The 16,102-nt window shown below is 41.1% G+C and overlaps 1 protein-coding gene across 2 annotated transcripts in view; it reads left to right on the top strand.

Moving 5' to 3' along the window:
- The first annotated feature begins 5,923 nt into the window (after window positions 1-5,923).
- RAPH1 (Ras association (RalGDS/AF-6) and pleckstrin homology domains 1) overlaps window positions 5,924-16,102 on the top strand; it is an 87,643-nt gene continuing 77,464 nt past the window's right edge. The window contains exon 1 of one of the 2 annotated variants that reach the window (XM_051786814.1): window positions 5,924-6,235. The gene's annotated coding sequence lies outside the window, so the exon portion shown is untranslated. Of the gene's footprint in view, window positions 6,236-12,243; window positions 12,641-16,102 lie in introns of those variants that run through there. The other variant, XM_051786815.1, reaches the window with a different exon arrangement.

Genomic DNA, 16,102 nt, shown 5'->3' with positions numbered 1-16,102 from the left:
AATTATTCTATAATGAGCATTAACTGCATATAAGGTGTTTGGTCTGGAAGGACCTTTCAACATCTTCAATATTTACATTGAAATTCTCTTTTTCTAACTCAGTAACAAAAGACTTCAGAAGTGATGTGAGATGAAAGAACATTTTCAGTGTAAAATGAGAAATGTTGTCATAGAGGAAGTGAAAATAGGTTAAAAGCAATCTGAAAGGTAAATGACTAGTTGTTGCTTCTTCTGTGCCTTACTCTGTAATGTTAACATAAATAACATGAAATCCAAAGACCTTCTGAGAAGTGTTTTCCAGCTTGACCCAGAGAAATGCCTAAGGCTGGCCCCTGGATTGTCCTGAGGCTCTTCCAGTTTGGTATCAGGCACAGCCTTTATACCTAAAGACTCAGTGAGGTCATATCAAGAAGGTCATTGTAAAAAGAGAAGAACTTTTCAGGACAAATGTCAGTCACAAAGTAGAAGTACCAAGTAGAATCCAACCCAACTTCTTTTCCAACTCCGCTCTGCCACTCACCTCCTGCAGTATTTCAAACATATTGTGGAACTGATTTTTTTATGTAAAACAATGGTTCTCAAGACTGCAAAACTGGTAGACTTCTGTCATTTCCCTGTGATGTTCATAACCAAACCTCTACCATTTCATTGTAGCAAATGGTATCTTTTAATGTTTTTGGAGTGCTGTGTGATGTTTGCTCCTATGCTTAAAATTCTAGTGTTTGGTTTAATGTTGTTTGGTTTAATGTGAATTCTTAATTCACATTTTAAGTGAATTATGTACCAGAACATCATAATTTTTATGAATAAGTGACCTCATAATTTTCAGAGACATCACTCGAAGAAATCAAAGATAAAGGCTGTATTTATTTGCAAAGTTGTTTGCAAAATTGTTGCCATAGCTTTGACCTCTTTTTTAGACCACACTAAAACCCTGCAGTGACTTCTCCAGAAACTGATGTCCTCCACATTAGCATTTATTTACATTTGTTTACCTTGCTGTTGTTGGCACCTCATTCCGGTTCACGTCACCTTTTTTTTCCTATGTTAATGGCCATTTTTCAATTCACCTTCAGCACTGAGATTTCTTTTCTTGGTTTTAAAGGTATGATCAAGTATGAGAAGTATTGGTTTCTCCTGTCTTCAAGAAGATGATGAAAAACCTTGCTTTATGAATGGCCAGTGCAACTGCTGTGATTGGGACCCACAGTGACATTATTTTCCCTCATAATCATATTAAGTCAGATGTAGGAAAAAGAAGGGCAGCTGGAGAGTATTAATAGATCTTGGGGGTGTTATAGATCTTAAGGCCTGTAACTGTGCTGCAGAAAATCACTAATTTATTTGCCTTTCAGTAAGAATCTCTAGAAATAGAAGCATTTTATGTTATTTTTTTCCTAAAGAAATAAAAATACATACATGCTAATTGCACTTTGGAGAAGGAAAATTAATAAAGACAACTGCGCCATTCCCCATTAGTGGAAATGCCTGCAGTTAACCTGCCTCGAGCACTTTCAATATCACTGAATCCCTTGGGTGGGATTTTCCAAAGTGCCAGCATTAGCTCAGCCCTGCTCCCATTAAAATCAATTACTGACTTCAGCCTGGGAGGGGAGTCCAGAGAGTCCCTGTGGTGCCCTGTGTGTTGGAAGATCCTAATCTTTGTGTGTACTCTTCCTTCCCTATTTTTACATGCATGGCTGCACAGGTGCTCAGATACATTCGTGAGGGCCAGGATTTTCCTCAGAGGACCTAAAAAGGAGCCAGAAAATCAGCTGTGCGGAACAAAGAGTAATGGAGGGTAATACAGATCATGGAGGCAAGGGGAGCTTCACATGAGATGAAGCTTCATCAAGTGCCTAGTGAAGTCAGCTAACTGCAGCCTCTATGCCCCAATTCATAGAGCAAAACCTCCCAGAATACGTTTTCAATACTACTTCACACAGTATATTTTCTGTCTATGGAATCCAATTGTCATGGGCAGTCACCAAGGCAAAGAGTTTAGTAGAATTAAAAAAGGATTTAAGAAGCTTTGTGAGCAAAGACAACATTTGCAGCTGTATGCACTAGATTACAACAATGCAGGGGACAAACAAGCTTCCTGCTTCAGCAGCATAAGCCGAATGCTTTGAGGGTCAAGAAAAAATGGTTTTTTTGGCATATGTTAGCCATGCTGATTTATTGAGATGTGTGATGGGATGGTTTGAGTCTTCACTAAAAGGAGTGATAATGATAATGAATGCTATAGGTAGATTACTTGCTAGTCTGTAGTGCTGGCACTTCCACAAAAAGGGTATCAGTAATAATTTTGTGATGAAGTCTCCTCCCAAGCAAGGGACTGATTTGGCACTGATGAGAGCAGAATTCAGATCTTAGCTATGAATAAGGTTTCCTTTCTGACTCTGGGGGTGGCTTATTCTCTCATCACCTGAGAAATGGGAAGACAATGAATGCTTCTCTATTTCTTAGAGGTGGAATGAAGGGAAGGTGCATAAAGAAGAGAGTGTGCATAGTTTTATCCACAGCCTTTATGTGCTTTTAATTCAAAGCTGTCATCCCACTGTAATTCAGGAGTACTTTAGCTGGAATTAGCCAAGATTTTTCTGATTTACACTGATTAAATGAGTTCAGAAAATGGTGTTTTCACTCCACCATTCGTGGTGCTCCTCTGCACTTGTTCCTACACACAAATAGTAGCAGTCTTCCGTAAGAACAGTAGCCCTGGGAAAACTTAGTGGCCCTAACCCAGAACATGAGCAGTTTCTGCAATGGATTATGGATCATGCTGGCTGGCTTGAAACCCCAGGAGCTCCTGTCCAAGTCTGCATTCCTATTACGGGCTACTGCTGTCATTACACCACTTGCTGCAAGGTCAGATTCCCCTTCAAGACATTCTTGTTTATGAACAGTAGATAAGATCTGAGAAAAGACATTTTGAATGTATAGGCTGGATGAGCTGAATTATTTATGTTAATGGCTATGGGTGCTATACCTGTTGCTAAGAAATACTGTAATACTTTGTTGTGACCCCCATTTGGAAATGCCATTATAGTGAGCTGAGCAGCAATAGATACAGTATAGGCTGAGCAAGCTATTGATGAACAGAAAAAGGTTTTTAACGATTTTGTACCTTGAACACTGTAGTTGGCAAAAAAATTGATAAAGAAGCAGGTGAAAAGAGTCAGACTGCTCTGTTAGAGCTTGCAGGGGTCACAGGCGCTCCAGGTTCCATCAAACCATGATGGGATAGCTGCATATACAGAGAGATGTACCTATACATATATGCACATATATGTAGTTTTGATTGATAGGTCTTCACCAAAATACGAAATTTCCACTGCACAAGTAAGTGAGCTTTCTTAGGTCTAACAAAGCAATCAAAATGGGAGGTTTGTTTTGTCTTTTTTTAATTTTGAACTCTCATATTTCCAGCCTTTGCCTGGTGTGTCCTTTATGGAAATTGGCACAAATGTCTAATGATCAATATAACCTTTGTTTGTTTATGTTTTCTTATTCAGAATTATTTCAATACAAAAAATAAAACATTTGAGGTATTCAAAATTAAGCTCTGCTGCCAACAGCGCCTAGCTATACTTAAAATTGAGATTCATAGACAGTATTTAGGGAGACGGTAGGGCCATGGAATTACTGCCTTGATTAAAAACAATGATTCATTTTATCCTTTCTTATTTGGATGCAGATATACATTTAAACCGACCTTTTAACCTACTCAGAAGGCTGCACTATTTTTATTAATTCATTAGCTATTAATTTTATTGGTAGATGTATGACTAAATCCCCTGTACTACTTTGAAAACCTTACACAATGTCTGCTGCAGGTATGTACTATTTCCCTGGCCTGGGGGATGATTTTACATTAGTAACTTATGTATATAATTGGATCGTGGTTCTGTAGGATGCACACAGATCCAATCTGGTCCTCAAGCTTAAAATGGTCTGACTCTGACTCTCCCCTACATTAAATTAACTGTGTTGACTATTGTCTGCTCAGACTCAGCAACTTAGCAAGTTCGATATAAAGGAACAACATTTCTAGCTGCCAAAAGCAGAGTTTGCCTGTCAGCTGCAGGGTCTTCTTCCTTTTGATAGAATTTTGTAGTTGAGGGTAAGAAGCTTTGCACACTTCATGGCAGTGCAGTTCCTGAGCTGCAGTGGTGCAGAACGTGACTTGGCAGTGCTTCTGTGCTGGGTTAGACGTAGCTGGAGCTGCCACAGAGCTACAGAAGGAACTTGGCCATGGCACACCCAAGTTGCTCCTTGTATTGCCCATACACTCACTGTGATTTCTCCGTTCATCTTGAGTCTGCTTCTCAGGAGGTGTTGTCATTCTAATCCCTTCAGGGTCGTGGAGGATCAGTAGGAAAGCATGGTGGGATTAATACAACCTGGAGACATGGCCTAAACCTGCTGATAACATCAGATTCGTAGTCACTGCCAGCTCACTCTCACTGCTGATATGCAGCAAGTGCAGAACAGCACTGAAAATTGAAGTACTTATCACTTTTATTAAATAATGTGAGTCCAGACATTTTTTAATTGTGCACCACTTGCACAAATTATGAATCAATAATAGTCTACTATTTGGAATAGTTGGATTAAAAATATTTTATTTGTAACTCCATAAGGCTACTGTTGTTTCTTAGTGATTAATGCATGTATTTTTAGTCCACATTGAGAATTTATATACTTCTGCATTTGAAACTTTGATCTCAGCTTCTCTGGGGAGTTGTTAATTGGCAACATTTCATTATGTTGCCCAGAATTTGGAAGTGATTACGTGCTAAGGTGAATATATATAGCAAAGACTTTTTGCTAAATATGTTAGAATTATACATGTGAACTTTGTCTTTAAAATTACTTAATTGTATGTACACATGAAAATCCTATTTTAAAAGCTTCCTCTTCATGTTGCTGGTGACCTAGCATGTAACCTCGTCACTAAATTAGTATTTACAGAAATACAACAACTAGCGTCACTTTGCATAATTGTTCTCATTTATGGAAAACGCTGTGCTTTAGCCGACTGAAGTTTTCTCCCCGTCAGATGCTGACAGATAAAACCTGATGCAAACAAACATGCCTGTGTTCTGTCACGACACAGCAGCGGTTCCAGCACAGGGAGAGGCACGTTCCCGGCGGGAGGCAGCGTGGATGGCACCTCTCCTGCGCTGGAGCTTGGAGCCCCAGCAGCCCACGCAATGAACTGTATTTAAGCGAATCTCCTCTACTATAGCCTTACTTGCAGTAGCGAGCAATGCGTTTTATTCCATTTTGTGAACAATTTAAAGAATGGCGATCTCGGCCCTGAAGCTGTGGTAGGATGAGAAACAGGGGCCAACTCCCGGCCGGGGCACAGCGGGGACGAGGCGGCGCGGTCCGGGGCTGGCCCGGGGACAGCGGGACACACCACCGAGGATTTCGGCAGGATTCCCAGGATTCGGTAACTGGCTGCCTACAGAACCCCTCGGTGATCGGAATGGGGAGCGTCACCCGGCGCCTGTAGCTGCGGACGGAACCGCAGCCGCAACTGCCTGGGGCGCGGCCACCGCCCGCCGAGAGCGCGCTGGCCGCCGCCCGGTGCGGGCGGACCCGGGCATCGGCTCCCCAGGGATCGGCCCCCCAGGGATCGGCCCCCCAGGGATCGGCCCCACAGGGATCGGCCCCCCAGGGATCGGCCCCCCAGGGATCGGCCCCCCAGGGATCGGCCCCACAGGGATCGGCCCCGCGCCCTGCGCCCCCCGCGCGCCCGCCGGTCCCGCGCGCCCCTCGCGCTCGCGGCGCTGCCCCCCCGCTGGCGGCGGTCCGGGCGGGGCGGGGCGAGGCGCGGCCCGCGCGCCGGAAGTGAGCGGCGGGGGGGCCCGGGCGGCGGCGCTGGGGCGGCAGCGGCGCGCGGGGGGCGGTGTCTCCCTCCGCTGCCGGGCAGGGACGCGCCTTGGCCACCGGGCGGAGGCGGCTCCGCGCTCGGCGGAAACAAGGAGCGGGAAAGGAAGGGAGCGGCGGAGGGAACCGGTATCGGCGGCCACCATTAGCGGCCGCGGGACGAGCAGCTACAGCAGCAGCGGGCGCCGCCGCTGCCGCCGCGGGGGTCTGCGGGCGGAGCGGAGCCGGGCGCCGCCGCCGCCGGCAGCGAGCGGGAGCGAGCCCGCCGCCTCGCCCTTCTGTTCTGCGGGGCGGTGCCGCTGCCCGCCGGGGGCTGCCCCGGAGCCGGGGCGAGGTGAGTGGCGGAGCCGCGTTCGCGTCGGTCTTGTCTGGGAGAGCGGGCGGTGGCGGAGCCGGCGGTGGCAGAGCCGGCGGGCGGCGTTTCCTGCCGGGCACCGCCGGGGCTGGGCGAGAGCACCGGCGCGAAGGGGCTCGTTCACCGTCCCGCCGCTGTGCCCGGCACCCCTGCACGCCCCAGCGTGGTTTTTTTGCAGAGAGGCTCCGCTGTGCCGGTGGTGACTGGTGGAGCTTTGTGTGCCCTCGCGTTTTCCCCGAGGGAGGCATGGCTCGGGAGAGGCTGGGGAGCCAGCCGGGGATGCGCGAGGGATGTAGTGTGTGGCATGCAGACAATGTCAGCCTGGCTGAGTCTCCACCCTGTGGAGCCGCAGGCAGCGGGTCCCCGCACGGGCACCGCCGAGCCCAGCGCTCCCACCGCGGAACAAAACGCGCAAATCCTCCATCCTGGTGCCAGAAGGAAACATTTGTTTGGACTGCTCGTTACAACGTTTTGTTTTTATCACAAAAACCCGAACACGGAAACATCAAAGCTGAAGTCTTTTGAGCGCTTTAGCCGCACGGCTTGCTGAGGGCAGGCTGGTTTGTGAGGAGCCTCCCAGGCAAGGCTGGTTTCTGCATTGGGTTTCATGAAGGTGGGAGAGTGGGATATTATTTTTTCTTCATGGGGAAAATCACCGATGGTGGGAGGGAAAGGAGGAGTGTCTGTATACGTGAGTGTCACATGACCTTGTAAAATTCATACAGCTATACTTATTTTTCTCCTGCATTAATGCCGATCGTCTTAAGAAGCCAATGACTTACCTGTTCATTTCAGAAGGTTTTATTTCTTCTGGATTTTTTCGTCGTGTGAGGCAGAAAATAGTCACCTGTGTGGACACTGTCTGTGTGTTTTATCATGCATTTTATAATTTTTACTAGTATTTTAAGGCTTCTTTTATTTTTAGTGGGATATAGGTGTTCGGAAGGGAACAAACAGCAGTATGTGTAACATAATTTCTTTTTTACTGGAAGAGTACAGATACACTTCATCTGGCACAAGTATAGTGTTTCATATGGCTAATACCTTTACATTGCCATTCACGTGGTAGATGAATGTTTTGTGAGACTGTAGAATCACACCCACTCCATTTTGAACAAATTGCCTCTTTTTTATCTCTTCCCCTTCACTTCACTGTTCTCCAGACATCAGCTTGTAAAACACCTTTGAGCAGAAAAATTAATTTACGTTTATTGATGAACAAATTTAGATGTTTACTGAAACAGTTTGTCTAAACCAGCAAATTTTCCAATTTTATTGTCTTAAATCAGCTTTTCTCTGCTGAGAAGTTTCCTATTAAAATAGAGGAACAGAAAAATTACTTGCTAAATCATCTTGAAGAACAAAAGTATAGGTCATAATCTAAGGAATACTTTACATATAAGTTATATAAAGATCTAGACACATCTGTGTTTAATACGCTGATATCCTCCTTGGGTGGATGTGGTGGATAGTGGAACAGGGACTGTTTTTCTGCACCTAAGTTAGTATGTGGTTTTTCATATCACTGGGTGATGCTCATATTACCTTACAGAAATCCATGTTACAGAAGCTTTTTGCTTTTATAGAACAAGAAGGTAAGTGGCACGCAGGAATTTATTTATTACCCTCCTACAGATCTCATTTTCAGATAGATATTTTTCTAAAATGGCTTTGTTTTTAAACTCATATGACATGCAATGAAGTGTCCATCTACCACTGCTTCTCTGACTCAGCATGTGGTGACAGAGAAAAGTATTGCTAAGAGATAAACCACAGTTCAAGAAAGCAGTATAGTGTACCAGCTGTTAGTCTCTTGAAAGAATATAAAAAATAATGAAAAAAGGGACACTGACAAATTTTATATGATCTTCAATCTGCCTTCCTTGCATAGTGTCTTGAGACAGGTTTGAATTTAAAATAGTTTTTTTACAGGGGAGCAGTGCATTGACACAAACTGTTTTGAACAGAACATCCTGTGTGTTGCAGCCTGTTCCTTTCTTAGGACGGTAAGCCATGGTGCAGGGAACACCTGTTGGTTTAAAGGAGTGTATGAGATTGCTGGGATACCTTTTGTAGGCAATGGTTGATGATTGATTTTAAGAGGCTTTATTTTTCAAAAATAAAATGACTTCTCATAGTTATTTCAGTTGTTGTCTTCTTAGCTCTTCCAGTAGGAAGGAACAGTTTGTTCCCCAGAGAAAAGCTCCTAGTAGAGCTTGTTTTTTTCCAGGGGTACATGGGTAGGCTTCATCTTGATGTGAATTCATTTGTTACACCTTTCTGCTTTAAGAGCAGGCATCATTAGCCCAGAAAAGGTAGTTAATTCATTCTATGTGATCGTGGTCTTAATGTCTGAACTTGGTTATAGACTCCTGGTAAAATTGCTCCCCCAAACTAAAACTGTGCGAAATTATACTTCATTTTCTGAAATCCACTTGGTCATTGCAAAAGAAAAAATGTTTTCAGAAATGTCCAAAAGACTTAATTACTGACCTTACTGAAATTGTAATTGACAAATTTGCATCATCTACTTGTAAAATTGGGTTTTGAAGACTGTATCACTGAATAGTGTTAGAAGGGCAAATGGATATCTATCAAGCATTGATGATAAAATAGTCCTGTCTCAAGTTCTTATTCTGACATTACCTTTGCAATTAAATCCCTTCAATATGTGTAATAAAATTGTCTCCTAAGTGCAACGTTAAAAGTTGAGTGAGTTACTGCATACTGTGAAAAGTGCTACCTTAACAGCATAGAATTCGTAACGCGGTTTTTTGCATGGAATTTCATTCTTCTTGAAACTTATAGATGATGCTAAGGCAGTTTTGCCCAACTACTGCTTCAATCAGTGATGAAAAAACCCTAGTGCTTTTTTGATGTCTGTGGATTTCCTTTAAATAGTTCCATTGATTATTAAGGTGAAATATCTCTGTCTCAAATACTGATTTGATTAGTATTGGAAAAGTACACTGAAACTGTGTTTGACAGATTTTTCTCTCTGTCAAGGGGCTTGTAGATGTGTAGTGGTGCTCTTATGTTTAACTATAAAGTTGCTGAATTGATCCTTGTGATACACCATTAGTGAAAAGGCATCTCTTCATGATGAGGTGTCACTTATAGACTTTGACTTGCTAGAGGAGACAGCATTAGCAAAACAAATACACAGGTTCTTTGAAAGAAGTAAAGTTGCTCCACATGTTGTTTGTATACAGTCATTAATCTCTGTACAGATGCGTTTGCTGTGCCTGGAATAGCCACAAGTCCCTGCTTGCATCTCCGACAGTGCTGACCCAATCTCAAGAACTGTATGTTCTGCTCTGTTGTTTGTTTTTTTTTCTTGTAGGTCCCTTAATGAGGTGGTGTTAGTTAGAGCAGAAGAGAAGCAGTTGAGATCGGAGACAACTTTTTTCCCCTTTTTTCTTACATAGCTTTAGAGATCACTGCACTATTGTGGATTAAAAATACTCAGAAAGAGATGGTGAGATTAAATCCATGTAAGTTCTGTGATCCAGTTTGCAGCATAATCCACAGCATCCAAATTGGTGAAATCAAAGGGGTGATGAGTGGGGAGCTGCTGAGAGAAGAGAAGCTACATCCTTATATACATCTTCCTAGATCATGATTATATAGTTTTGCAAAATTAAAGGTTCTTTTACTTTGGGGATGTAAAAGGCATTTTTAAAAATAAAGACAAACTCCCTTCCAGGTTGCTGTTTGCATCTTATGAGTAGTAAAAGGCATCTCTCCAGAGTTTCAGAATCTGTTGTAGGAAATACTTTGCCCCATGATCTTGCAAATAATTTCATTTTTGTATCTAGATGACTAATGTTATCTATACTTATTCAGACAAGCTGCTTTGCAAAACTGGGTTGGGTTCTAGCTCAGTATTGAACAAAGTAAGTTTTCAGCATGTTTTCAATCATGTCATGAATGGGACTGATTTTTGCAGCTTAATGATGATCTTTTGAAGGTGAGATTGGCATGGGAGGCTTATTAGTTTTGCAGAAATACTGATCTTGAATACTAATTTCCTTAATTTTAATCCCATGGGGTTTTTTCCACTTTGTGTCTGAACTCATTACTTGTTACTCTTTCATGGGTTAGAACAAGAAACATTGTATTAGGTGGGAAGAGAAGTACTCTCTAACAAATGTGAAGCCATTTCATTACGGCTATAACAGTGTTCCCTCAGGTTTTCTCACATATTGTTGACTGGGAATACACAAAGATCTGAAGTTCTTAAATTTGTGTTAGCTCTCAGACTGTGTCTACAAGAACAAGGTGCCCTATGTGCAGTGCAATATCTTCCCTAACTTCCTTTAGAAGCAAGGACAGTGTTCACAGCCCTGGGAGGTTTCTCACAATTGTTCTATGAGAGGTACATTACTTATGGATTTTGTCTGGACTTAAAATAAAGCCTCAGTCTTTGGTATTGCACTGTTGGCTATTTCTAGGCAGTTTCTTGCTTGTGTATGATTGTTTTTGATTTCATCCTGACTTGCCTAGTTCATGCCTAGTATAGTGATGAGGCATCTTGCATAGGATTTTTGATTCTGTGCCAGAAGCCAAGCATTCCAAGCTATCTTTATTTATAGAATCATAGAATCGTTTAGGTTGGAAAAGACCTGTAATATCGTAGAGTCCAACTGTTAACCTTCCACTGCCAAGTCCATCACTAAAGCATGCTTGAGTTTATTTTGTATATATAAAGGTCACTGGAATAAAATAGTATCTAGTTGTAAGAAAAATACAGGCAAAACCCAAGCACACATACCAAACATTTACTTGGTTTTTTTCTTTAGTAATTTTGCTTCCTGCTCTTCTCTTAGATAGATCTGTGATCTTGTTGCTCCATTTAAAATTGAGTTAATCATTGTTGGAATCTGTTTTAATGTACCATTGCAAGTTTGGACTTCCCAGGTGTCTGTAATCATTCTTCGTCACAGGTGACTAAAGACTTACCACAAATGTGGTTTATGGTGCATTTAAAAGCAGTATTCTTACTGTGAAAAAAACTGCTTAGGTTGTTCTGAGACTATAAAGAAAAATGCCTTACAGACCTCTGTTCTCCAAGGAAGTTGTCACTTCTGTCTTTAATGCATGACTTAAGGAAATGACTGTTTACTTGGACGTGTAGTTCTGAGTGTAGTTTTGATAGAAGGATGGGTGACTGCATGCTGTTCCTGGAAAAGCATGCTGCAAGTTTGTCGTGTGCATCAGTGCACAGCATTTCTAGTAGGCTGGATTTTAGTTAGCAGTAGTTGTGTCTGACAGCTCAAGAGAAGCACTTGTATCTATTAAATAGTGACATTTTATTTAGGGGTGAAGGGGGGAAGCCAGCAGTTTTTGGTCTCTAGTAACTTTGCAAGGTGGGAGTGCTGGCTAAAACTTGGACTGTCTCTGAGCATGTCACAGGTCAGGAGAACAACTCTACCTGAAGCTGCATAAGAGAAGATAACTTTGTCTTTCACCTCTACTCAGTTATGTCTGTTAATATGTAACTTAGTGATATCTTATGATCAGTTCTGTGAAACCGAAAGGCTGTTTGTCAGATTGATGTGAGTGCCAACACTAAATTCCTGCCCAGGGTAGAAGGAAAGAATTAATTTAATGAAGAAATGTTCAGTTGTGCTGGATTAGAGACCTTAGAGATTCTTTCTAAGAAGCACAGCAGAAGTGAGGAGTCTCATTTTCAGCAATTTTATGGAAGGAGAAGGAGAGTTCCACAGAAAAGTGTGAATGTTGCCTTCCCTTCTGGGAAGAGTGGCAGAGCAGAAAATGGAAGCAATGGGGAAATGAATGAAATTTTCAGGAGGAACCACATATTCACGTCACAGTTGTTGAAGTGAGACATAGTGTGTCTTTAGGAAGAATGCTCTGTGTTAACTACTGTGCAGTTGATAGTACAGCATACAGCTTAACCTTTTGTGCTTGGTGTCCTCAGAGACTTTCTCGTTAAAAATAGGAGGGGAAGAAAAAAAAACCCCAAACCTGCAATCTAAGTCCTTGGGATTAGCTTGAATGAAACTTTGTATTTTGATATTGTTTACCTCTATTTAGCTTGAAAGTGTGCAAAACTTCAGAAGGTTCTCAAAAGCAACAACAAGTTTAAAAAAAGTTTAAAAAAACAAGTTTAAAAACCCTTGAGATTAGTTATTGCTACTTGGTAATGAAAAATCTTGAATTATCTTTTATCAACTGGAATGGAATATTCCTGGAATGACGAGCGTGCGTTGTGGGGTTGAAAGTCCAAGCACAGAGTAAACAAAGTATTTTCAGACTATGCACTTTCAACGTCAGTGGTGTTTCATTTGTGAAATGTGATGACTTGGTTGTCTTTCTTTTTGCAAAGAGACGTCAATCTTCATTCTGCTGAAGGACCAGGTAGTTACTATATTTACAGGTATCATGTAGGGAGCTAGCTTGGCTGGACTGTGAGGCCCAGAAGTTTAGGGAATGATTTTACGTGTCTTTTTTTCCCTAGATCCTTTAAAGTACATTAGGTTTGTGTGACCTTTAAATTTAAAATGCACACAGTGTAAGAAAAAAACATTGTCACTTGACACAAATTACTTTGATTTAATGTTCAGGTTATCTGCTGTCAGTGTCATGAAGAGTTTAAATTGAACTGCTGTTGCTTTAGGGTGTAAAGACTGATCTGAGTGCAGTACATAAGGCACGTTATGGCATTATCTTTCACTTTTTAAATTATTCCTTATTGTTTAGTACTTCTGATGATTGTTTTCCACTAATTCTTGTGAAGTGCATACTTTCTTATTTTGAAGATGGCAGCACAAATTGTTATGGTCTGTATAATGTGACCATGGGCCAACCTCATGTCTTTTTACACTGTAAAGTAAAAGATGCATTAACTAGTAATAAAATAGGCCTATGTCTGTAGAACAGGAGAGTGTGTTTTAAAGCAATACCTTCCTAAATATTTATTTAGTTTCTTGGTTTTGTAGAGTTTACTATAACCCCTTCTGAGCTTGAATTTCACCTCCAATTTTTTTTTTTTCCAATCTTGAAAGTACACTGTCTTCCTTTAGTTTAAAATGTACATCACTTGAAACTAGGAAGTCAGAACTTTTTAGTTTTATGTATTTATGCTCATAATTAACTTTCTTAGGTACGATTAGTCTGGCATACTCTTTGATACAACTCTTGACAGGCTCTGAGCTTTTGAGAACAACATTTCTGTACACCTGATCTGATGAAACATGATAAAGTGTTACAAGATATTGATGTGTCTTGTGTAATACATTGTTCTAGTTGAAGCTGCCTAAATCTTTTTTTTTTCTACTTTAGAGTGAGTTGAAAGGCAAGATAAAGGGCCAGTTGTTCTCTTATGAAAATGTAAAAATCGCAGCTGGCCTTATGTTGTCTGCATTCTTTTTGCCTTCCAGTGTGGATTTAAATATTTGGATTTACAACTGCGCATGCTTTTACTGTGTTATGATGTGCCATAAGAATTGAGAAGGCATAGCCTACTGATAAATTCAGCAGCTGCTGCTTCATTCCTAAAATGATTTTTGCTGGATTGCTGTCGTTGAAATGTTGGTATTTTAGCATGATTCAGGCAGTATGGTTGACAGGAATAGTGAACTAACATATATTCTTTCTTGTTTTTGCAATATGTCTAAGTATCTGGTTTTGTATCTGGATACATCATAAATCATTACCCTTTATCATGTCTGTTCATTCCAAGACACTCAGAGTGAAGTATCAAACTTTTTGGAGTATAGTGACAGCCACTGTTCAAAACAGTGGTTTATAGGATATGAAGTTGTTTGGGTTTTTTAGTAGAATTTGGAATATATAGATGGCTAAAATGTTATATTATTAGTTCACTTCTTGAAAAGAAAATTTAAAATTTCACTTGACATGGCTCATTGTGGATAGCTATAGTGCTGTGATGGAGTCATCTATTAAACTGCAGAACACAACTTCATGGGGTAATTGAAGGTCCAGTGAAAAAAGCCCTTTGTTTACTAAATATTTCTTTCTAATTTCTGAAGTTCTGCTTGCATCTATGATGTGATGAGCAGCAATCTGGTCCTGTGTGCATCAGGAATCATGTGTAGTTGTATGGAACTAGTTTGAACGTATGGTTTGAGGCTTGTATTTCAACAGTAGTGAATAGTGATGATCTTACTATCATTAGGTGTGCATGCAGTAGCCTGGTATTCAATGGAATACAGATAGATAACTGTGTAGTTTTCATATTTTTATTGCCATTACACTGCCAATATATCTTATAGATCATATTTAGAAAATATGTTTGTAACTAACTCTGATCTTTTGCTTTCCAAAGATGAGCAAAATAAGCACTGAAACAATATCCATGGCTCTGCAGTCTGTAAAAAATTGATTTGTGCCCTCTCTGTATATTGCTGAGCTTTTATAGTGTCTTGAGGAATAAGACATTACTTTAAAAGAGGAATTTAGGTCTGCCACAGAGGAAGCATTATATTATGGATTAAATGCTGTCCTTGTCATCATTGAAACACACTTTTTCTGCCATCTTGTTACATTCATAGATTTTTTTCTTCATACAGTGTTCTATTTCTCTATTTGAGTTGCAGAAAATGAGTACTTTTGAAAGTTGTATGTGTAGCTCTCTTGTCCTCTTTTTGGGAATTAGTCTTGGAATGTTTTCTTCTGAAATGCTTTTTGATTTGAAACTGGATAGGTAGAAAAATCTTTTTTCTGTGCTCAGTTCCTTCCTGTACTTGGGTTTATGTTGTGTGTGTTCTCTTAGATTCTGTTGTCTAGAATTGTTCCACAAGGAGATATTATGTCCATTGAGAACTGGACAGAATATTGTTCTTGGTGTTCCCTATCTCAAAATGCACACGGTGGGATATTGGATAATATTATTAGCTGTGCTAGTCCTGTGCTTCGTGCATATTCTCCTCAGGTGGCATAAATTCTTAGATGATGCAGAAGAACTGAAAAAGGGGCTGAGAGCTTGCTGTCTGTGACTTGATTAAATTTTAAAAAACAGTTTTTAAAACTGTCATGAATAGTAGAGCTGGAAAGAGCTACTGTTAGAATTGACCTTACTAATTAGCACAAAGGCTGTGAATGATTGCACAGATGATATTGCTCTTTGAATTGTTTTCTTCTGAGAGAAGGTTGTGACATCAGATGACAGCTTGAGAGCAGGAATAAACAAGGTCTTAGGATGCATTATGTTAGTTTTTTTACAGGTATTGCTTCGTGAATGATGCTGTGGGACACAGTCTGGCTTGTGATTGAGCTGTTTCATTTCCAGATCTGATAAATGGTTGCACTGAAAGGAAAGAGACAGTGCCTTTGAAACAGTGCTAACAGCCAGGCATGAGTTCCTGGTAGGAATTCTCCGGGATATTGCCATGGGACCATAGCCAGTCAGTTCCCTTAATAAGCATGAGGGTCCCCTGGCAGCTGTGACAGAGCAGCTGCAGCTGATGTGACAGCATGCTGACACCTTGAGTCATGCACTGCTGATTGGTCCAGCTGCTGGCCATTACATAATGACTTTGGGCTAGTTTCTTCACTAAAATTTCCACAGGCACATTTATGACCAGTCTTTCAAAGAGTGGTTATTGCTCTAACTTCGCACTGATTACAGTTTTGTCAGGCTTTTGCTGCACTGCTGTGTAATCAGACAGTATCAGAATGTGAGGTTAACATTGTAGAACGCTGTTGAACAATAAAAGGAGAGCAAAACAGCACGACCCATATCTTTCTCTAAGTTCAGTAAGACAGAATTGTTTTTAAGACTTCCTTCAATATTATGGGAAAATTGCCCAGGTAATTGCTTCCTTATTTATTCTATTTATATGTATCATCCCTCAAAGT

The sequence above is a fragment of the Manacus candei genome, unplaced genomic scaffold (assembly GCF_025592945.1).
Source record: "Manacus candei isolate 608988 ecotype Guabito, Panama unplaced genomic scaffold, ASM2559294v1 h1tg000023l, whole genome shotgun sequence".
NCBI classification, from domain to species: Eukaryota; Metazoa; Chordata; class Aves; order Passeriformes; family Pipridae; genus Manacus; species Manacus candei.
This window is presented reverse-complemented; position numbering and strand designations above follow the sequence as displayed.